Consider the following 21,371-nt stretch of genomic DNA (forward strand, 5'->3'; position numbering starts at 1 on the left):
AATTTAAGGCAAACTTAAGGTCAATTATTTTTTATAACTTTAAAAAAAGTAATTTTCCCTGGTTTTTAAAGACTTATTTTAGAACTTTTAGACTATGAAACATAATAAAAAACAGTTTTTCTTTATACTTTAATGACTACTAAATAAGAAAAATTTAAGTTCTCTTAAAATTTTTTTCTACGTAATTAATTGCATTTTAATAAGAAATCAAATTAACTTTTAAGCTTTTTATATTTTAAAAGGTTGTAATATCCTCACAAAAGTAATGCTAGTTTGTTAACATAGTAGACTAAACAATATAAAATCTCTCAGGTTTTTTTACAACGGTGTTTAATATTTTTCAAAATATTTTTACATAGTTTAACTAATTTTAAAGATTAAAATTCATCTTTAATTTCTACTTTGCTTATTAAAGGCTTGCATTTTAATTGTTGTAAGTTACCTAAATGACAATGGCTCAAAATCCAGATTCAGTTTTAGCTGAAGAAATTGAAATGAAACTCAAAATTACTAGTGGACCAAACGAAAAAAACTCAAGGTTGGTAGTATTAAAAACAATTACTAGCAACAATGTATTTATTAGAACCAATTTATTGTAGCAATTTTATTTTTTTTAAAAGCATAAAACCAACATGTACGTAAACTTTACAGCATCTTGTCAGTCCATGATGATATCATCAAGTCCCCGTCAGACGATCGCGTTTACCTTGGCTTTCAGCTCAGCAACAAACTTAAAGTTGTGGTGATAAGCGACCCGACCACAGAAAAAGCAGCTGCTTCCATGGATGTACACGTAGGTCTGTTGCTTTTATCATTTACTTAGTGTAAAAAAAAATACAGATAATAAGTTAATGTGATTTAAATTCAGTAAATAAATATTTTAATCAGACCTTGACTAATTTACAAACACTTTAAATAGTTAAACCTTAAAGTTTTTAATAATTAAACTTTTTTTTGATTCAGTAAATTTGACATTGTCACACATATTGTTACTTAAAAAATAAAACTTGGTAAAAATCCTATACAAAATAGATAAATTAAAGTTTTGCTTTTACAAATAAACAAACGAACAGGATCATTTAAGGACCCAGTTGAATTACCGGGACTGGCGCATTTCTGTGAACATATGCTGTTTTTGGGAACTGAAAAATATCCAGAAGAAGGATTATTTGATAAAGTATGAAACTAATTTGTCAACTCTTCAAATATTAAAAACATGACTTGATATCTTTTTTGTTAATAAATTAAAAAAACAAAAAAATAACAATAACTGGATTAAAACAAAATAAATTCTATGATTAAGTTTTTTTTCATCAAAATAAAACACTTACTATGAAAACGTTTAAAAAATAAAAGTAAAATCTTAATAAAAAAGTTAATAAGAGCTAAAAAGTATACGAATCAAATGGATGTTAACTGGTTATTTAAAATAAAGAATAAAAATAACGGTTATATATCTAACCAATAAGATTACGATAGTAATAAAAAATACTATTTTAATTTAAAGAATTTAAAGTTTAAAAAATTTTGAAAAATTAATTATACTTGTAACTTATTTTAGCCTTAGTAAGAAATTTTTAGTAGTTTTGCAGTGATCTACCGTATTTAACAAAAGATAATGATCTTGGTTAATCAAAAATTAAACAAGGTTTACTAACAAAAAATATTTTTTTTTATCTGACTACAAAATTTAAAAATATTTTGTAAACAACCAAATTAAGTTTATAAGAAAAAGTTTAACTAAAACACAGAAATAAATTGACTAAGTAAATAACTTAATGTATGAGATATTAAAATTAAAAAAAGTTAGAAAAAAGCATAATCTTTTTTTCTTCAACAGTTTATTATACAAAATGGGGGACGCAACAATGCTTTCACATCGGAAGAGCATACAAACTATTATTTTGTTGTAAACCATGAAAAGCTTGAAGAAATTTTGGATCAGTAAGTATTTAAATATAAAGAAATTTAAACCTTGTAAATTGAACGTTTTCACAACTAAAAAACAGATTTGCGCAATTTTTCATATGTCCAACTTTCAACGAAGACATGACGTCCAGAGAAGTGAATGCGGTTAACTCGGAAAATGAACAGTACACGATGTCTGACAGCTGGAAAAATTTAATGGTCGAAAGAGCAACGTGCAATCAGAACCATGATTTTTCTAAATTTAACGTCGGTAAGTACGTCAAAACTAAACTTCCTATGTTAAAAACAGTATAAAAGTATTAACAGAAAAATTAAGAGGGCTATTTAAAACAAAACTTTTTTATGAAGGAGATCGCAATACTCTCATGGAGAATCCGCTTAAAAAAGGAATCAACGTCCGTGATGAGCTGTTGAAATTTCACGCGAAATACTATTCTTCAAACATCATAACGCTCTCTGTGCTCGGCAGTCAATCGGTGGAAGAATTAAAACGCATTGTAGTTGAACAATTCAGCGGAATTGTGAACAAAGAAGTAGAGGTGCCTCACTACAGTGAAGGACCTTATTCTGACGAGCATCTCAAACTTCGCCTTGACGTTGTTCCCGTGAAAGATTATAGATATTTGAAACTCAGGTTTCCAATACCAGATTTCAAAAAACATTATGCAACAAAAGTAAGTTAATTTTTTTTCGATCAAGTAACTTTTGTCTAATTGTAAATTTTGTTTATTTTTTTTCATAACAGCCTGGTTTGTATGTTTCTTATTTGATTGGAAATCAAGGATAAGGGTCTTTATTGTCATCTTTGAAAAAGCTGGGATATGTTAATAGCCTAGATGCCTACGAAATCAATAAAAACAATGGTTTTGGATTTTTTGAAATATATTGTGATCTAACAGAAGACGGAACAGGTAAGTTATGTTTTACTTTTCTAATGCAAGTTTGTTTTTTTGTTAAAAACAAATAACACCGTAGATAAGATGTATTATGTAGTGGTAGAAAAAGTAAAAACTACTTATTTATAAATTTAACGTAAAATAGATAATTACAACTACTAATTATAAAAAAAGCAATTCATAAAAAGATATTTATTATAATTTTTAAATAACTTTACAAGCTATTATTACTTTATTAACAATGATATAAACGTCATCAGTTACAACAAACTTAATTAAAAAACATCTAGATAAAATTGAAGATATTGTGTACATTATTTTTCAATACATAAAATTGCTCCAGTCTTCAAACCCTGATGAGAAAATTTTTGCTGAAATTAAAAATATCGGAGAGTTGTATTTTAGATTTCAAGGTACAGATAAGTAATTATTGGTTGTATCATAAGAATCTAAGTTAAAAAATAAATGTATAAAACTAGACTGACAACAAGTTTTAGAAAGAAATTTTAACTAAAGACCATTACTTTAATGTAATTGTGATAAATTATTTCATTTTATATAGGCATAATGGATTAATTGAACAACTAATGAAGTTTATACATATCTTTTGAATATTTACTTATTTTTTTTTTGTTAATGTTAAAGTTTATCAAAATTTCAGTGATTTTGTAGAACATAATGTCATTATAATTTTTTTTTTATGTTTGAGAAAAAATTAGTATTATGTTAATGTACACAGAAAAAGAACGACCACAAGATTTAGTAAAGAAAATAGCTGTTAACCTGAGATTTTATCCGATAAATGAAATACTAAGTGCACCACTGCTCGTGAGCAAATTCGATGCGCAACATATAAAAAGCTTGTTATCTCATCTTGTACCTGAAAACCTAAGGTTTGTATAAACTTTCTGTTTCTGTGTAAAATTCAAGTTGTGTATGTTTAGTTTTACAAATATTTTTTAGCCTCATTTGTTAGTTATGTTTTGGAGTACTTCTTTGTTTAATTAACTGAATATAGTTAAAAATCAATCAAATAATTATAACATTGATTATTTTGAATTTTTTATTAAAGTTGTGAAAATATGAATTAAGCATAAAGTTTTAAATCAATTACTTTTCTATCAAACAGTTTTTTGGATAACTTATTTTTTTTAATAGTTGTTTTTTCATACTTAACTTATAACATTATGACCTTTTTTTTTTTCTCAATTTTAAACATGTTATAGTAATTATTGTATTTTTAAGTAAAGTTTAACAAAAATCTAAAATTCTTAACTACGTTAATGCATTTTTATACAATCTAGGTATGTAAAACTAACTTACTTTTTGATGTATATCATATAACTTAGTTCTATTTAGGATTGTGTTGCACAATGCCTTATAAACAAACAATATACCAAAATTAACACTTACAAATTTAAGTTTCAAGTACTTTTTTTGAAGATAACCAGATAGTTAAGCATTTAAATTTTTTTATTTTATAAATTATTAGATAATTAGTATAATTAATTTTCATATATAAGTAAATATTTATAAATACTGCTAATTATTAATATTTTGTTATTTAAGTGTCTGATATAACAAAGTTAGTTTTCATAAGTTAACATATAATACTAAAACTATGTAGCTTATAAATAATTTAAACCTAAAATATCCAGACTGATAGTAAATGCGAAAAAGTTCGAAGAAAACTGCAACACAGTTGAAAAATGGTACAAGACCAAGTACAATGTCACTAAGATGTCTGAAGGTTTCATTGTAAAGCTGAGTTGTGCACCGAGACACCAAGATCATCACCTTCCATTGAAAAACGAACTCATCGCTACAGACTTCCAAATAAAGTCACCTTCAGACGACTTCAATAAGCACCCACGCTTGATCAGTGTTAGTCGCAGTTAGATTTTATGGATGAAACAAGCTAGATATGTTTAATTATATAATTGTTATTTATAATTAATTATTTTTTAATTGTCTTCCAAAAAGTTTTAAAGTTTTTAGTTATTACAACGAGCTTAAGCATTATATTTTTACTCGGGTAGTAAAACTATGCATGTCACACTCCATTTAACTTTTAAGAAAAAAAACTTTAGGATACTTCTTTGAAATAACTTGTTACTGACACACTTCTTTACTTACAGTTGTTTTTGTTTTTTTGACTAACTTCTGATATCTGAGTAACTATGGCTACTAAAGTAAATATGAAATGTGGTAAAGTGACTCAAAAACTACTATGAATGATCTTTTAGTGTATTATTAGCTAATTTAACCGTGTTATAAACAATATAAACTATGTTTAAGCTAGCAAGAGTTTTTTTATTACTTATCTAACATAAAAAAGAAAAAATAAGATTTTATTACAGAACACTAGTATGTCAAGAACTTGGTTTAAGCAAGATTCAACATTCAATCTACCTAAGTCTAATTTAGAATTTTGTATCATGTCCCCTCTATGCTACAAAACCCCAGAATACAAAAATATGAATATAATTTTTGTTGGTTAGTTATTTAATTCATTAAACAATGAATACAACAACATTAATGTAAAACTATGTTTTAAACTATCTAATGATAAAATTACTTAGCAGCAAAATTTACAAATTTTACCTGAAATTTATTACAATTTGTTCCTATGTTAAACGTATTAAAAGTGTCTTTATTTATAAATTGTAAAACATTATTTCAACATAAATGTCTAAGAGTTGGTTTGATTATGATAGTATTAACTAGTTAAATTAAATTAACGAAATATTGATATTTTTAAAACTTGATTCATATTCAAATTTAAAACATCTCTACGAATTTTAAATTATACTGATTTATAATTAAATCAATTTCTTAAGAAGAACTTAAATATAGCTATAATCTTATTCTATAAAAGTTTGGAATCTGTGTACTTTCAGATATTTATTTTACAGTGAACTTTAAGTTTAAAAAATTGTTTTTTTTTTTGAATTTTCAGAGTTGTTAAAAGACTCTCTGATTGAATATGCATGGGATGCTTATACTGCTGGATTGTATTATAGTTTGTGTTCTTATCCTCAAGGACTCACTGTTAGTTTCCGTGGTAACATTTAGCTTAGTTTGTGTACTGTTCCGCTTTCATTCCATGAACTTTATAAATAATTATAAACTGTTTAGATTAAAAATAACTTTCTGTTTATATTCAGATTAAATATTAAAAAACATTACTATTTTTTTTATTATCAAACCAAACTTTTAAAACAATTGATAACTTTCAGCTCAGTGTTTCCGGGTATAGTGAGAAACAAAAATCATTTTTGGAAAAGATTCTCTACAAAATTGTTAACTTTGAGGTTCACGAGAAGCGTTTCCTAATATTTAAAGAAAAAGTGAGTTAGATTTAACAATGTTTTTTATTTTTATTTTTTAGTTTTAGTTATATTTAAAAGAAATCTTCGCATGGTATATTAATTTTGATTAACAGAGAAAAAGAAGTTTGGAAAACTTTAAAGCTGAACAGCCGTCCTACTTAGCTGAGACTTGTAGCTTTGGATTACTTATTAATAATTACTGGTGGAATCAAGAACTCATAAATTCCTTGGAGAATGTTAATGCTGAAAATCTGCAAGTGTTTATTGATAGTGAATATTTTTCAAAAATTTCCATTAAATCATTATTGATGGGTAATCTGACTGCTAAAGGTTGTAAATTAAATAACAAATCAAATTTTTTTATTTTAAATTAATTTTAATAGAACATAATTTTATTTAAAAAATTGCTATTCGAAAAATAACTCTGTACTGCTGCAGATGCATTATCTATTAGTGAATCGGTAGAAAACCTGTTTAAAGAAAGTTGCAGTAGTAAAGCGCTTGGGACTTTTAATGAAAGGCAAGAAATTTCCATCGGAGTAGGTTTGAAAATTAGCTACATTTTTTTTTAGTTTAACTTAAAACTTTTAAAACAGTACTTAAACATAAAGTTATATTAATTTTTAAGTTTTAATCTCTAAAGTAAAAATAGCTTTTTTATTTTATTGCTTTTAAATGAACAGTTGTTGTTGAAAACATCCAAGATTTAAATTTCAACACATTTTGATAAGAATGTTTTAAAAACTGCAATATAAGAAAATTATTTTTGACAGTTCGTTGTAATTATATTGTAGCAAACTAATAAAGGTATTATGCACAAATCTGTTATCGTGATTATTTTTAATGATTAATAAAAAACTAATAAAATTATGTTTTTAAAATTATTGTTTTTAGACTATAAAGTAAGTAAACTGTTTTTAATAAAAATTTACATGTTCAAAAATTTTTTATTAAAATTGTATAACTTAAAGTTATCATGTGACCATTACTTAACTTTTTCTAAAGCAATTATTTTCTCTAATTTTAACAAATATGAAAAAAAAACCCTAAGGTAAAAGTTACGTGTACAAGATAAAGCATGAAGTGAGAGATATTTCAGCTTGCGAAGTTACTTTGAACATTGACGTTCAGTCCGATGAGGTCAACGTGATGTCAAAACTTTTTGTTCAGCTCATTCGAAATTCTTACTTCCAAACGCTTCGTACAAAGTTTGTTGTTTTCTGAATTTTCCAAATTTAATTAGTCGTGCACCCAGTTGCGTATAATTAAACTCCATTACTTTTAATTATTTAAATAACTTTTTTTCTTTATACAGTGTTTATTTAACACGAAGTTTTTTTGGTTTTTCAAATAAGTTTATCATAAAATCTTGAAATTGTAAGGTAAATGTGCACAGTTAAAACAAACTTTTACTAAACTTTTGAGATAAATATTTTGGTATTAAGTTATTTAATAGTTTTATTTGACCTTGTTTTACTTGTTTTTGTATTTAAATTCTCATAAAGGGAACAACTTGGATATGAGGTCAGTGTTTATTGTTTAAAAGGTGAAAGTTGCATGAATATTAAGTTTGTGGTTCAATCAACCAAGTCACCTGATTTTCTTGACGGAAGAGTTGAAGCTTTTATCCATACTATTGGAGTAAGTTTTTTTAATTTTTTACTCTTTTAAGACTTTATGATGCAAACTAGGTTTCGTTCAAAGTCCTTGTCAGTGGTTATATAACTAAGTCTGCATAATAAAGTCTTGAAAAAAAGTCTCCTCTAGAAGTTGAGATCTTTTTATTTGTTTTCAAAAAGTTAAAATATATAATAGTAAGTAATTTATGTAAAACTTAATTTAACACTACTTATATTTTATACACCTTGGTATAGTATTTTCTTATAATTAAGATAATGCTCATACAATATATTTGCTACTTTTTAGAAACTTATAAAAGATTTGAGTTCAAACGATTTTATCGAAGTTGTCGAGTCCTTGAAAACAAATATGATTGAAAAACCAAGACATTTGTACGAAGAACATAATACTTATTGGTATGAAATAGATGAAAAACGTTATGACTTTGGCAGATGTTAGTTATTTTTTCAGTTACAAACGATTTTGTTTTGTTTATTAAAGTTAATGTTTTACAGTTCGAAAAATTTTAATAGTGTTAAGGTTTTGTTTAAATCTGCTAAACTTTGAAAAAAAAAAACTTTTTAATTAACAACCGAAACTAAAGCGTTTTATTTTGATATAATTTTTTTAAACTCGCACAGGGGAAAGAGAAGCAGCTTACTTGGAAAAGGTAACAGTAGATGACGTCATAAACTTTTACAAAAAATACGTGAAAGTCGATGCTCCAAATCGCGCCAAGTTGGCTGTGTATGTGCTAGGAAAGAATTTTGACGATTGTGAGTTTTCTTATTTGTGTGTCAAAAAGACTAGTTTTTAGAAATAGTAAATAGTTCGTGTTCTAAAAATTTTTATTTATTTTTTAATTACATAGACACACAAAAATATATATATAAAAACAGCAATTTTTTGACTAGGTAGGTTTCAATACAGTACAATAGTGCGTACTCAACCAGCTGAGCGTACCTGAGAAATTTTGTTTTTTTATTACTTACACAAAAAAACATTAAAAGATATAAAAGTTTACAAATGACTATTTACAAAAATCCCCCAAAATAAAAATATTCATTAATAAACAAAATATGTTTGTTGAAAATTTATTAAAAGTCTTGAGTATTCTTTTAACAATTGTATTTTTATGTAAGTACTTGTTACGTATGTATATTTATGTTCATATTCGACAAAAAAAGGTTTTTTGATATATCTGCTACTTCCTTGTACCTTTAAAAGCTACATACACTACTTAATTATTTTGTATAAATAAAGACTTTCTGTTAATATTGATCATGTTTGTACTAAAATTGTTTATTAAATAAACCTAATTAAGGTGAAAAAATTTTACCCACCTTACTTATTACAAGAATTTTTTTAACTTTCAATCTTATTATTGGTAGATAACACAACATTAAACAAATAAATTGGAGTGATGCTTGTTGTAGACTAATGTAATCAAGTGGTTAGAGTTTTATACATTTTTAGGTGGCTTTTTTTATGCACATATTATGTTTATGTAGCAATCAAAGTGTATGTAAACTTTAAATGCAATGCTATCTATGTTTCATCCATCTAAGTTGTGTATGTCCTATTAAGTATTTTTATATTTATGTCTGAACCATGAATTTTGCAAACTTAAGTCACACTGTCCGTTATAACCTCAAAACAAGTAAACTTTGTTATGTTTGTTTTAAGTATTGGACTTGTTCAATTTGTAAGTTCATAACTTTATCTCTGGTTCCTTCACTTTTAATTCGATACCCTGTATATATTTCAAATATAATACTTTTTTATTTTTTTTTTGATTTCAAAAAAAAGTTATAGATTACCTTTATTAAGTTTAGTAAGCAGTTTTATAAAAAGTACTCTATCATTTATTTATAAACGTTTACCAAGAATGAAAATATCAAAAATTTTTAATTTGTTCTGGCTTCAACTATTTTTATTAGTTTTATGTAATTATTAAACTATTTTGCCAAATTAGGTGGACTCGCTCCCGGCGATATTTCAAACATCGACAGTTCCTTCAATGTTACTCCTTCAATTACAACACAGGTAATACTATAATACTAATTAATATTAACTATTATTTTTTTAAATAAAATGTTTACCCTCAATTACAACACATGTAATACTATTATAACAATTAATAGTGATTGTTTTTTTTTTAATATAGTATAGCTATTCAATTTTTTTTTTGTTAAATGATAACACTTAAGTATTTTTTTAATAGTTTAACATTTTAATATAGTACTTTTAAACATTATTATCAAGGATATGCTGTATCAACAAAATTATTTGAGTAAATCTTGTAATAAATTGTTTACATACATAAATCACAACTTTAGGATTGTGACATGTACTTTTTTTATTTAATTAACAAATGTATCTTAAAATTTAGTTAATAAGTATAGTGGTACTTTTAAAAAATTGTTAATTTACTTTTTTTTAAGTGAATTTCAATATTTTTCAGCCTGAACTGATTGAAAGTATAGAGGAATACAAGAAAGGTCGTTTTGTTTACCCGAGAATTCCCGCTGCAATTGACGTCAACAAGCTATAAAGAAATTTCTTGTGTGTTACACTTGTAGAATTGATAACAAAAATAAATTTTATTTGTTGCGTGCTTGTTTTTTATAAGTGATTGTCTACAAAGGTAAAAATAGTTTTGATAGTTGTACCCTAACAATAGAAAAATCTAAGAAATAGTTTTAAATATATGATTAAAGAAAATAAAGTAAAACACGTTTAGTTTTTATTTTTTAAATGTAAATATTAGTATTAAATATTGACTTTCTTAAGATTTTGGTAAAAAAACATTAATTAAATTATTTTGCCAAACCTAACTCATCTAGCATCATAATCTTTTTTCTTAATTCTAACACATGTTAAAAGAAAAGTTCATTTTTTGTCAGTGGACTTCAGGCTAGTTGAAACCTGTACGGCCCAAATCAAAATTAGTGCGTTTATAAAGGTACGAACACGTATACAACTAGTTGCAACTTTAACAACTCTATAAGAAACTGCAGCAATTTCTGCCTAAGTTAATTTATCCTAGCTAATTTGTATATTCAAACTTCAAAAATTTTAAATTTGAGTAATTCATTTTTAGTATTTGCAATGATCGCACTTTATTTATTGTTCTTACTTACACAACAATAAGTCATTTATATTACTGACGTTTTAATTGAAGTTAAGGAGTTGCAGAGTGAAAACGACCGGCCCAACAATTTTTGCTACTTTATTGAAATTAAGAAAATAATAAAATGTTTAAATAATATGAAATAGTATCGACAATAGTTTAAAAAGTTATCATGACCAATAAAAAATTGAAAGAAAATCTTGAAGTGAAGTCTATATTTGAAAAATAAAATAGACTAAATTTAAGTTACATAAAACAAAATTATAATTGTTTAAAAATTTCAATTTTGGTTGAAAACTATTTTTTATCATCTTTATACTAAGTTTTAAAAACATCTAACTAATTATTATTTTATATATTTCTACAATGCTAGTTTGAAGTAAAAAAAATTGAAATAACTTTTAGCGCCTAATGGTTCCACCTGCAGCCATTTTTTTCTATCCATACCAAGGACGGCAGCTTTTTTAGTTTTGCAGTTTGAAATGTAAACTTTACTTCCTATGTTAACTCAAAAAGTGGTCATTAACAGTTTGCGGCAGTTTTATGATAAACTTGTTGGTGAAGTGATTGAACGCAGTTTACATTGTTGCTTATCACTTACTGCTTGCTTCCCACCGAGGCGTAGCTGCTTCCTCCTTCCGGCTTGTGTGGAGAATTGGTGACCGCTTATTGGTGGAACAAACTTCCACCGTGTCTCCTGATTGGTTGTTGTCGCAAAAATACAATTTTTCGTGTGAAAACCGAGCAGTTAGAGTTGAATTTGTCTTCCCGCATTATTGCTACAGATTTTCATTTTGTAAACTTTGGATCGAAAACAAGGCATAGTTTTGTTACGAGTCTTTTTTTGACTACCCTAAAAATTAAACCTTTACTCATTATTGAAAATTAGCAGTAATTTCATGCCTTTTAGGCAACTTTTCTGATCTCTTTCATTAATTGGAAAGTATTAAGCAGAAACTTATTAAACTTTTATATAAACAGAAAATGTATTAGTCTACGATGACGTTCACGACATATATTTTTCTCCATCATCATTGCTACTTCAGCTACTTCGAAAAATCCTCACTGATTAGTGTGTACATTTGAATTCTCTTTTTTCTAGCCATAACCTAACAAGCTAAAATCTACTGAGCACAAAACCGTAATTGACAATCAGAGGAGTTTTTGTAACGAGTTATATTTTGAAAATTCACTTAGAATTAAACTTCAGACTTTCAACATTCTTTTCATTTTGAAAAAAATCTGCCGTGCAACGATTTTATTTTCATATTTGAAAATGACAACAAAGGCACACTTATTGTTTTAATGAGTTCAATCGCAAATTCGCTTCTTTCAAAGTCATACTTTATCAAAGCGTTTGCTCCTTATAACACTTAAACTTCTGAAGTTATGTTTAGCTGCGAACTAGAAAAATTTTCCCTAACAAGATCAACACTTAACTTCACTTATTTATTGTTTCTTATTATTGTAAAAAACCACCATCCAAAATAGATTAAATTCTAAGTCCGAATGTTTAAAAACTAACTCATCTTGAGACTTTGAAATGTTTACATGCGTTACAAGCACTAAAATTTAAAGTTAATGGCAATAATTAAGACTAGTTTATTCGATCAAAGGTGACAGTGAAACATTGGTAATAGTTAACAAATATTTTTTCAAGAGGGATGTAGACATTCATTATAACCTTCCATGCTAATATATATATTTTGTTCTTAGTGTTTTTCAATGTACAACACTAAGCGTAAAGTATGATACTGCTTTTAGATAAAAAGTTATTTTTTAACTCATACTTTAGTATATAAAAAGTTTTATTAGCATTTATACAGGGTTGCTAAAATATTTGGAATTCTGGAATTTGACAATAAAGACTAAAAAACATGGAATTTGAGAAGTTAAAAAAAAGCACGAAGTTTGAATAAAAATCACTAATAAACATGAAATTTTAGACCAATATTATCAAAAATCTGGATTTTAAAATTTTTTACATCTTATGTGATTAAATTGCAATTTGACACAAAAAATCTATCGTTTAGAATTAGAAAAAATCTTTTAGTCATCAAATTTTTATTATTAAAAACACATTCAAAATAACTTTAAACCTCGAGAAAGTTTCTAAAAACAACTGGCAAACCTAAAAATAATATATTAGTTATTTTTTGTAATTCATGTAAGGCGTCAACTGCTTTGTTAACGAATAAGCTGAAATTAATATGTAATACATATAAAAGTACTAGAATATTGGGTAGATTTCGAAAACACTTCAAGTAATCCTTAATAATTTAATGTTTTCATTTGACACCATACTTGTGTGTTTATTAATATTTTCTCTGAGACATGAGAGCATTAATTGAGACCATTTGTAATACAAATGCCGAACTAGATGATGCATATACATTAATTTATTTTAGGTGGAAGTTATATTTATGCACATTGTTATTGCAAGCTTATTCCTCAATTAGGTAATTATTGTTAATCTATGACGAAGTCGGTATAATGCGGCCCGTGATGTGAGTACCAATTTTCAAACCGATAGAAGAAATTTCTATAGTAAGATGTCACAAAAATAATTTCAGCTTGTTAACTATTAGATATTGCTCGACAATATCTGCATAAAACAATAATTTGTCAATTTTAAAAGTTGTTTTTTTATAAAAGAAAATTTCAAATACTTTTCTATAGAGTGCTATAAGCGAATAAATTTTCTGAAAAATTGATCCTTTACTTCAAAAACCTTCCTATATTAAAAATAAAGTTGAAATTATCATATACGTAACACCTTTATGATAACGATAGAATATTTTTTATTGAAACTATGTTTTTAGAACTACTGATCAGATAAATATTTTATACAAGCTTAAAAGAAAAAGTTGAAAATAATGTGCAAATAAAAATCTAATAAATTAAATTTATTCTTATTTAAAACATTTATATAGAAATTGAAACAAATAATTCTATACATTTTGTAGTGTTAACATGCTGTAATGAGAAATTTTCTTTATATTTGAACAGTTAAAGTTCTATTAGTTCATAATTGTTCCAATCATCATCTTCAAGCCTGCCTAGGTTACGTTTTAATTTATCTGTTAAAAATTATATTACAATTTTACGGGTAAGATAAAACATTTGAAATTAACTTGCAAAATTACATTTAGATTAAGTTATTAAAAAGGGTATACACTATTACAAGTACTTTTTAAAATGCATCTGTTATAAATTAGATTCCTTAAGTATGTTTTTTATGAAGTCATAAATAAATTACCCCAATTTTTGTCGTCGTTGTTCTTACAATACTTAACAACAACAAATAATATCACCAAGGCAACTGCTAAAGCTATACAAATTATAACAACAAGTGTTGTTTTATTTGTTGATGATGTTTCAGTAGTCGTATCGAGTGTTGAGTTTGATATTTTTGTGTTATCTTTTGTATTGTTTTTTTGTTTGGTAGAATGTTTTGTTGTTGTAGTTTCAATCATCGTTTGTTTTATTAGAGAAAGAAAAACTAGTTTTTTATCATTTATTACAATTTCGTAATGAAGATCATTTTTCAAGCTTTTCTGTAGATAAATTGTAGTTGTTAAAATACAATTTAAAAAATTATAACTTTTAATACGTTTATGAAACGTATTTTTAATTAATTTTAAGATATCTTACAAAAATTATATTTACAAATATTTCTTTACTAAAAGTCTAATTTTGTTATATTTTTTCAAACAACATATATGAATATATATAAACAACAAACAGTGTTTTGTAAAGTGTATATTTAATTTATATAACGTGTAAAGAATATTTAAGTAAACTAATTAACGACTTAGAATTTTTTTTCAACGTGTTTTGTTATCCTACTTTATGTCAGAAATTAAAATTAAATCTCTTAAATACGTTTTATTTAAAAATAAATGTACATATACACAGTATGTAATATTTTTTCATTTTATAGGTGACTAATATGTAAAGTTTGTAAAAACTAACCTTAGAATCAAATAAAAATATTTGAATTTGTTCTGTTGAATCGTATTTCATTGGTACTATTTTGACTAAATGTGAGTCAATCTTTTCTAAATATACATTTTTAACTTGATAAACTGTAAATAAAACAACATGAAACAATTCTTAATTTTTAAGAAAGTTTCCTTTTACAATACAATGTCATAATTCAATAATTAAATAGTACACTCCAGACACGTAGCTTGGTACGTTTCTGTAAATATGCAGAAACGCGTACTTATGTACGCAAAAAATTGCTTTTATTTCAGGTTGAAAAGATTCTGCTCTATAGCTATTAATATTTCATCCATACTTGGTTATGCACTCCTGAGAAAAAATTTTGACATATATGTGCTATTTAGCACTTTTAGTGTCGTAAACATAGTTGTGTACATTTAAATACATAATCTAGATTGTGTACATTTATTGCATTAAAGATTCAATTTGTCAAAAAGCTGCATTAAAAATTGACCCTAATGGAAGCTGTAGCTTTCTGTTCAAAAATCAAGATAATACAATTTTATGTTACAAAAGTGTGCATAATTTAATTTTGTAAATGATTGGCTAAGTTAAATGTATGATTTTGAAAACAATATAAATGTCTTTGAGTTAAATTGTTATTTTCTTATACTTATTTTCATTGAGTTTACATAAATGACAACACATAAAGAGTCATAGGGGGTGTAGAGCAAAATAAATTGTCTTGTTTCAGTTATCACTCATACTTCAACATTCCATATTTAAAGTATTAACATAACTGCATATTTATAAGAGGTAGTTTAAATTGCTTTGTTCCCGCTAGGACGTTATCACGCGTCATTTTGGATATTTTAATTTTTTGCAGATTCATAACTTTTTTGAGCTTGCTACGTCCCCGGTACATTCATTTTCCGCAAATCTACGCACTCGTTTGACTACGCACTCTCGTTTAGTTATACATTTTAGAATTCTCAAAACTTCAAAAGAATAAGTTTGATTATTTCTAATATCGTTCATTTGTTGTATATATGTAATTAACAAATTAATTAACTTTTTATATATTTCAAGGACGTTTAAAGTGAATATTTTTTTAAATAAAGGAGGAGATATATTTAAAGAAACTTGAGATTTTTGCATTTTAGTTTTTACCTTCCTTGAGGAACCTATTAATCTCTAAAACTTTGCTTTTTATATTTTAGTTGTTTTAGTTGACATTTTGTACCTATTAATCATAAACGGTTCAATCTTCAATTTCTCACAACATTTATAACATATTTTTTTATTTCTAATCTATAAATTTCTTATACTTCGTTTATTTGTTTCCTGCCCGTATTATATAAAGCTTGTCTTTTGTTGTGAATAAGATACATCTTTCTCTAATACCAGGTTAGACAAGTTTAATCTTATTTGGGCAAGAAACAAAGAAGAAAAAATATTTTGTTTACTCATAAACAGTTTTATTAAACAAATTTTTACATATATGTAAAATTTGAATAAAATATATTTTTTGAAGCCCAAAAAAAGAGTAAGTTTCTTAATTGTATTTATACAAATGCATTATAAGAAAGCAGCTAATAAAGTAGGTTGTTTGCTAGTTATCGTTTAGTTACGTTTTTTTGCTTATTTACGCACTTTTGCTATTGACACAATGTGCGTTAACTCGCAAGAGGTGACTGTATTTTAAGTACTTAAAAGTAAAAAAAGTATTAAATTTAAATTTGTTTATAATGAAATTCAATAAATATTGACTGTAGTTACAAAAAGTAAAATATAATAAACTTAAGATTCAAAATAACTAAGAGTTTTCTTACCTTTAATTTTTTTTCACAAATTATTTTTGTTGTTGAAATGTTAAAAATACACGGTCTTATTATGTTACCATCTTGATTGAAACGACATTTTAAATTTTTCTGTAAAATTTTAAATTATTTTTTATATATTAAGTACTTAAAAAACACAAATAAGACATTTTTCTGTCTTTACAAGTGTAATAATAATATATCTATCTTAAAATCAATGTCAAATGTTAGTAAAACAAAAATAAAAACTATTAACTTTATTATGTTTACTGAGTTTCCATTTGTCAACAAGCACTAGTTGTTGACTTCTTTCGCCGATACTTATACTGATATTGCCAGATGATAACCATTTCTAAAATAAAAGTATTTATTAAGGTGTTTCGACTTTTATAGGAAAAGGCTACTTACATTAAATGCCAACTCTATTGTCTGTTCTCTACTTTCATTATCGTACTTTGAAGTTTTAAATTCGAAGTACTGTGTTAAATCAGTTGGTGTTTCATTGTTCTCACTAACACTATAAGCTGCAATACAATTATGCAATTATTGTTAAAAATTTAAGCACAACTTTTGTTGATAAAATTTTACGTGTAACAGATAATAAACAGCTTCAAAATTCATCTGTGTAAACTTCCTTAAATTTATTATTTCATCATCTTTTACGAAAAATCTATATAAAAACATACTATATTTAATTTTATCTATGCATTTTAAAATAACTCTAACTGTGTTACATAAAAAGAACAATATATAACCTTTTATATTCTTTATTTGGAGTTCAGGGTTAGATTTAAACTTTATAATACATTCTTCTGTGAAACCAGTTTTATTTATTTGACAATTAACATCTTTATTTTCTAGTATAGGTTGAACTATATTTATAAAAAGTTTAGTATATGAACGATATGTCAACGAATGTTCGTTGTAAAAGCTATACTAAACTTATATAAGTTAATATTTTGTGAGCATTTATTCATTTTTGAAAGTAAATTAATTCAAAAAGCTAAAAGGCATTTTAAAAACTATTACAAACGAATAAAAAGAAAAAGTAGTTTACAATTTGTTTTTTGAATACGAGAAAGTATTTTAGTAAAAATATAATAAATATAAAAATAAAAATATAGTTTTTAAATGATTTACATAAAAGTGACATTTAAGATTTTTACGTTTGACACTCCATGTTCACTAAAATTTTCATGTACAGTGTAATTGTTCATAACTTGACAAAAGGCCTTTTTGTGGTCATCTAAGGCAGAAAGCCTTATTCTTAAAGGTTCATACTGTTAAAAATTATATTAAAATATATAACTATTAATATTTATTTAATTCTGTAACTACTAAAATTTGTATATTTAGAATTACAACACTTATATGTTAAAAAAGGGTGAGTTAAATCTAAAAAATATTTTATTTCAGTAAATTATTAAGAACCATTTTAAAATTAATGTGTTGCTGTTGTCAACTCAAAAAAAAATATGAGTTAAAAAACTAATCGACAGGAATAGTGTACTGTGGCTTATACAAAAATAAGCAAGAAGAAAATGCTATAATGTAAATAAAAATTAAACTAAAGTATTCAAGCTTAAAAAGTATTAAAAAAAATGTTTATTGTTTTTTACTATTTATTTTAACTAGGTTTCATTTATCATTCTAGTTTGTAATTAGTCTTTTTAATTTGTTTCGTAAAACAACTATTAAAAACTGTGAACCAATTAAGTTATTTTAATTTCATTGAATTGTTTTTATGGTATAATAAACCTATAAGTTGTTAATATATATTTACAGACAAAGCAGACTGTACATTTACTTTATAGAAATAAAAACTACATGTTTTAAAGTTAAAGAACTTACAGTTTCTCTAATGTAAACTTTGTCGTCAATAAAAATTTAACTTCTCGAGGTGGAGGATTGACATCGTCTGAAAACAAACATCTTATTTTTACTTCTTCATTTTCTTTCAAAGTTTTAGGAACTTTCATGCTAACTGAGCTAGGTGCTGGAAGAGATATAAAAAACTTGAAACTTAAAAAGGTTCATAAGACAACATAGAAAAGTTTAAAAAAAACTTTATAACATTTTAAGATATCGTATTTTAATTTGAAACCTCTGTAACAATGAGTGTTTTCTGAATCGAAAGACCATTCTGCGTTCTCATCACATGTAGCAGTTATGTTCGGTACTGGAGAGTCTTCATAGAACATCTGACCATTTCTACACAAGATCGTTCCGTTATCGTTGTAGTTTGAAGATTCGCTCACAACTTTGAATGTTTCGCTTGTTAGTTCACAACCTGCATGTTAAAAATTAATATTATAGTTTTCATTTATGACACACTTACTTAGAATTAATTGATCCAGTTTTATCATCTAAAAAATAAACAAGTAAAAATACTGAATAATGCAATATTATTTTTAGTTAATATCTTTTTTATATTTTACTTTACATTACCGTAAATCAAAGCTAAACCGTTGGGAAAATTTAAGTAAAGGTTTTGCATTTTTGATCAAAGACAAACAAAGTTTTACGAAACTAACTGTAAATTTTTAACAAAAAGTAGACTTTAAAAAATAGTTAATGAAGTTACTATATATAATATACTAACCTTTTATCATTTTATCTTTTACTGTAACATAACCAACTGTACTAAGCACAGGTACTTTATCAGTATTAGGAAGTATTTCTCCTGGCTTTAGATGCTTATTCGCTGAGTGAATTTTGTATTTTCCATCTTTTATCATATCAACGTCATAATAAATAAATAAATTCAAATTTCCATCTTTGTATTCGGTTTTCGAGGAGAAGGTTTTACAACGGTTTAAGTCAAATAAGTTCACTACGCAATCAGAAGCATCACTACAATAAAAATTCATTTTTATCAGACAAGAAAATACCAAACTTTCTATTTCTATGTAAAAGTGTTTGCGGTGATCTTTTTGAATTGGCGTCTGAGGGTAGGTTAATTTTGCAAATAACTTGTTTTTGCTTTCGACTGGTAACAAAGGATTGTGGTCTCTGTTGGTAAGTTTCATACTTTCACATTTATCTGTTTATACATTAATTAGTATAAGTATATACTTATTCAAGGGTTTAAGTATAAAGTCTTCTGACTTCTATTATGTAGTGTTAATGAAGTTATATTATATCGTTTTTTGAGTCATTAATTATGTTCACGGAATTTAATAAACAGACTTAGTTGGGCACATTTAAAAAATTAGGTATAAAAAGCCTTTATTTATATTAAAAGTTTATTTCAAATACATTTAAAGATTACATTACTAGATCACAAATAGTAATTATCAAAAACTTAGTATTAGATAATGAAATATTTTAAATAAATTATCATTATTTTAACAATTTCTGAGAGGTCATTAATTTTTTTAATTTGATTTGTTTAAAGTCTTAAAACTTCATCAAATCAATTTTTGTACAATTTTCAATCTAAAAAAAAAAACGTTTGCTGTTGGTATACTAAATTTAAAACATATTAAACCAATACTTACGTGAATGCACGCTTCCTAAAAATCCACATAAAATGAAAAAATATACAGTGACATTCATTTTAAAACCAAAATAAAATTTACTTGTGCGTTTTTTTTAAATACTAATTAAATAACTGAAAAAAAAATTGTACTGAAAATTGAGTTACAGCACTATTAAATCAAAGTATATCTATAGCAAATAATATTGACACCTAGTTTTAAATTGTGTTGTACTTAGATTATCAAAATTGTTTTTTGACAAATCAATATTTGAATCTTTTTTGTTTTACTTATTTTTCACTGGTATAAAAATTATTTATATTAACTATGAAAACTAGTGTATATCCATAGATAATGTTACACTGGACTAAGTATATATATATATTTTTAATAAAAAGAATCAGTTTTTAAACTTGTCATTAAGTTTAATACTGAATTATACTAAACATATTTACCTAGCTTTGTTAGTAATTAGCTAATATTCATAGTTTTAATACGAAAAGTTGTTATGATTAAAGGTTTTGTTTTTTAAACCACTTTTTATCTGTAATAAAACTTAACCATTAAGGACTTAAGAAAACATAAACAGACTTAAATATATTTATTTTATGTAACTGTTAATTAAAAAGAATTATTTGCATAAACCGAACTAAATCAACTAGATGAATTTCCAAATCAGTTGTAGAAATATGATTCTATTAACTATTCAATTAAATAATATGTTATAATTACTTCTAAAAATTATAATTTTGCTTTGTACAAAAAAGAGACCTTGATTTCACAAAATGAAAAAAAAAGTAATTTCAAGTCTACTTTCAAAACTAATTTTTGATAAAAATATAATTTTTAGAAAATAAAATAGTAAGCTTTATTGATAAAGACAGTTTATTAAAATTTTTATGAATTTAAACTTGTATAAATTGTAATACGACATTTTTACATCTATATTTTTTTAGTTCATTTTGTCAAAATTAATTTTTAAACGGTAGCTCTTCATTAGATTTTACATTATTTAGAAAATAAATAGAATTCTTTAGTTTAGACTTGTTTTAACTAACATAAACTAGCTACTTTTTAGAAATAATTAAAATGTTGAACTTGATGTGAATAACATAAGTATTTCCGTAAAATATTTAGTTTAAAGTTACTAGTAATACTATTAGTTTTACTTAAAATAGTATAATACTTTAAGATTGAGTAAGAAAAATTATAAA

General features: G+C 25.1%; 1 pseudogene; it reads left to right on the forward strand.

Annotated features, from left to right (window-relative positions):
* The first annotated feature begins 452 nt into the window (after positions 1-452).
* Positions 453-10,331, forward strand: LOC145839000 (insulin-degrading enzyme-like; annotated as a pseudogene).
* Positions 10,332-21,371: the final 11,040 nt, after the last annotated feature.

This window comes from Thalia democratica, chromosome 6, assembly GCF_965202585.1.
Source record: "Thalia democratica chromosome 6, ktThaDemo2.hap1.1, whole genome shotgun sequence".
Lineage (NCBI taxonomy): Eukaryota > Metazoa > Chordata > Thaliacea > Salpida > Salpidae > Thalia > Thalia democratica.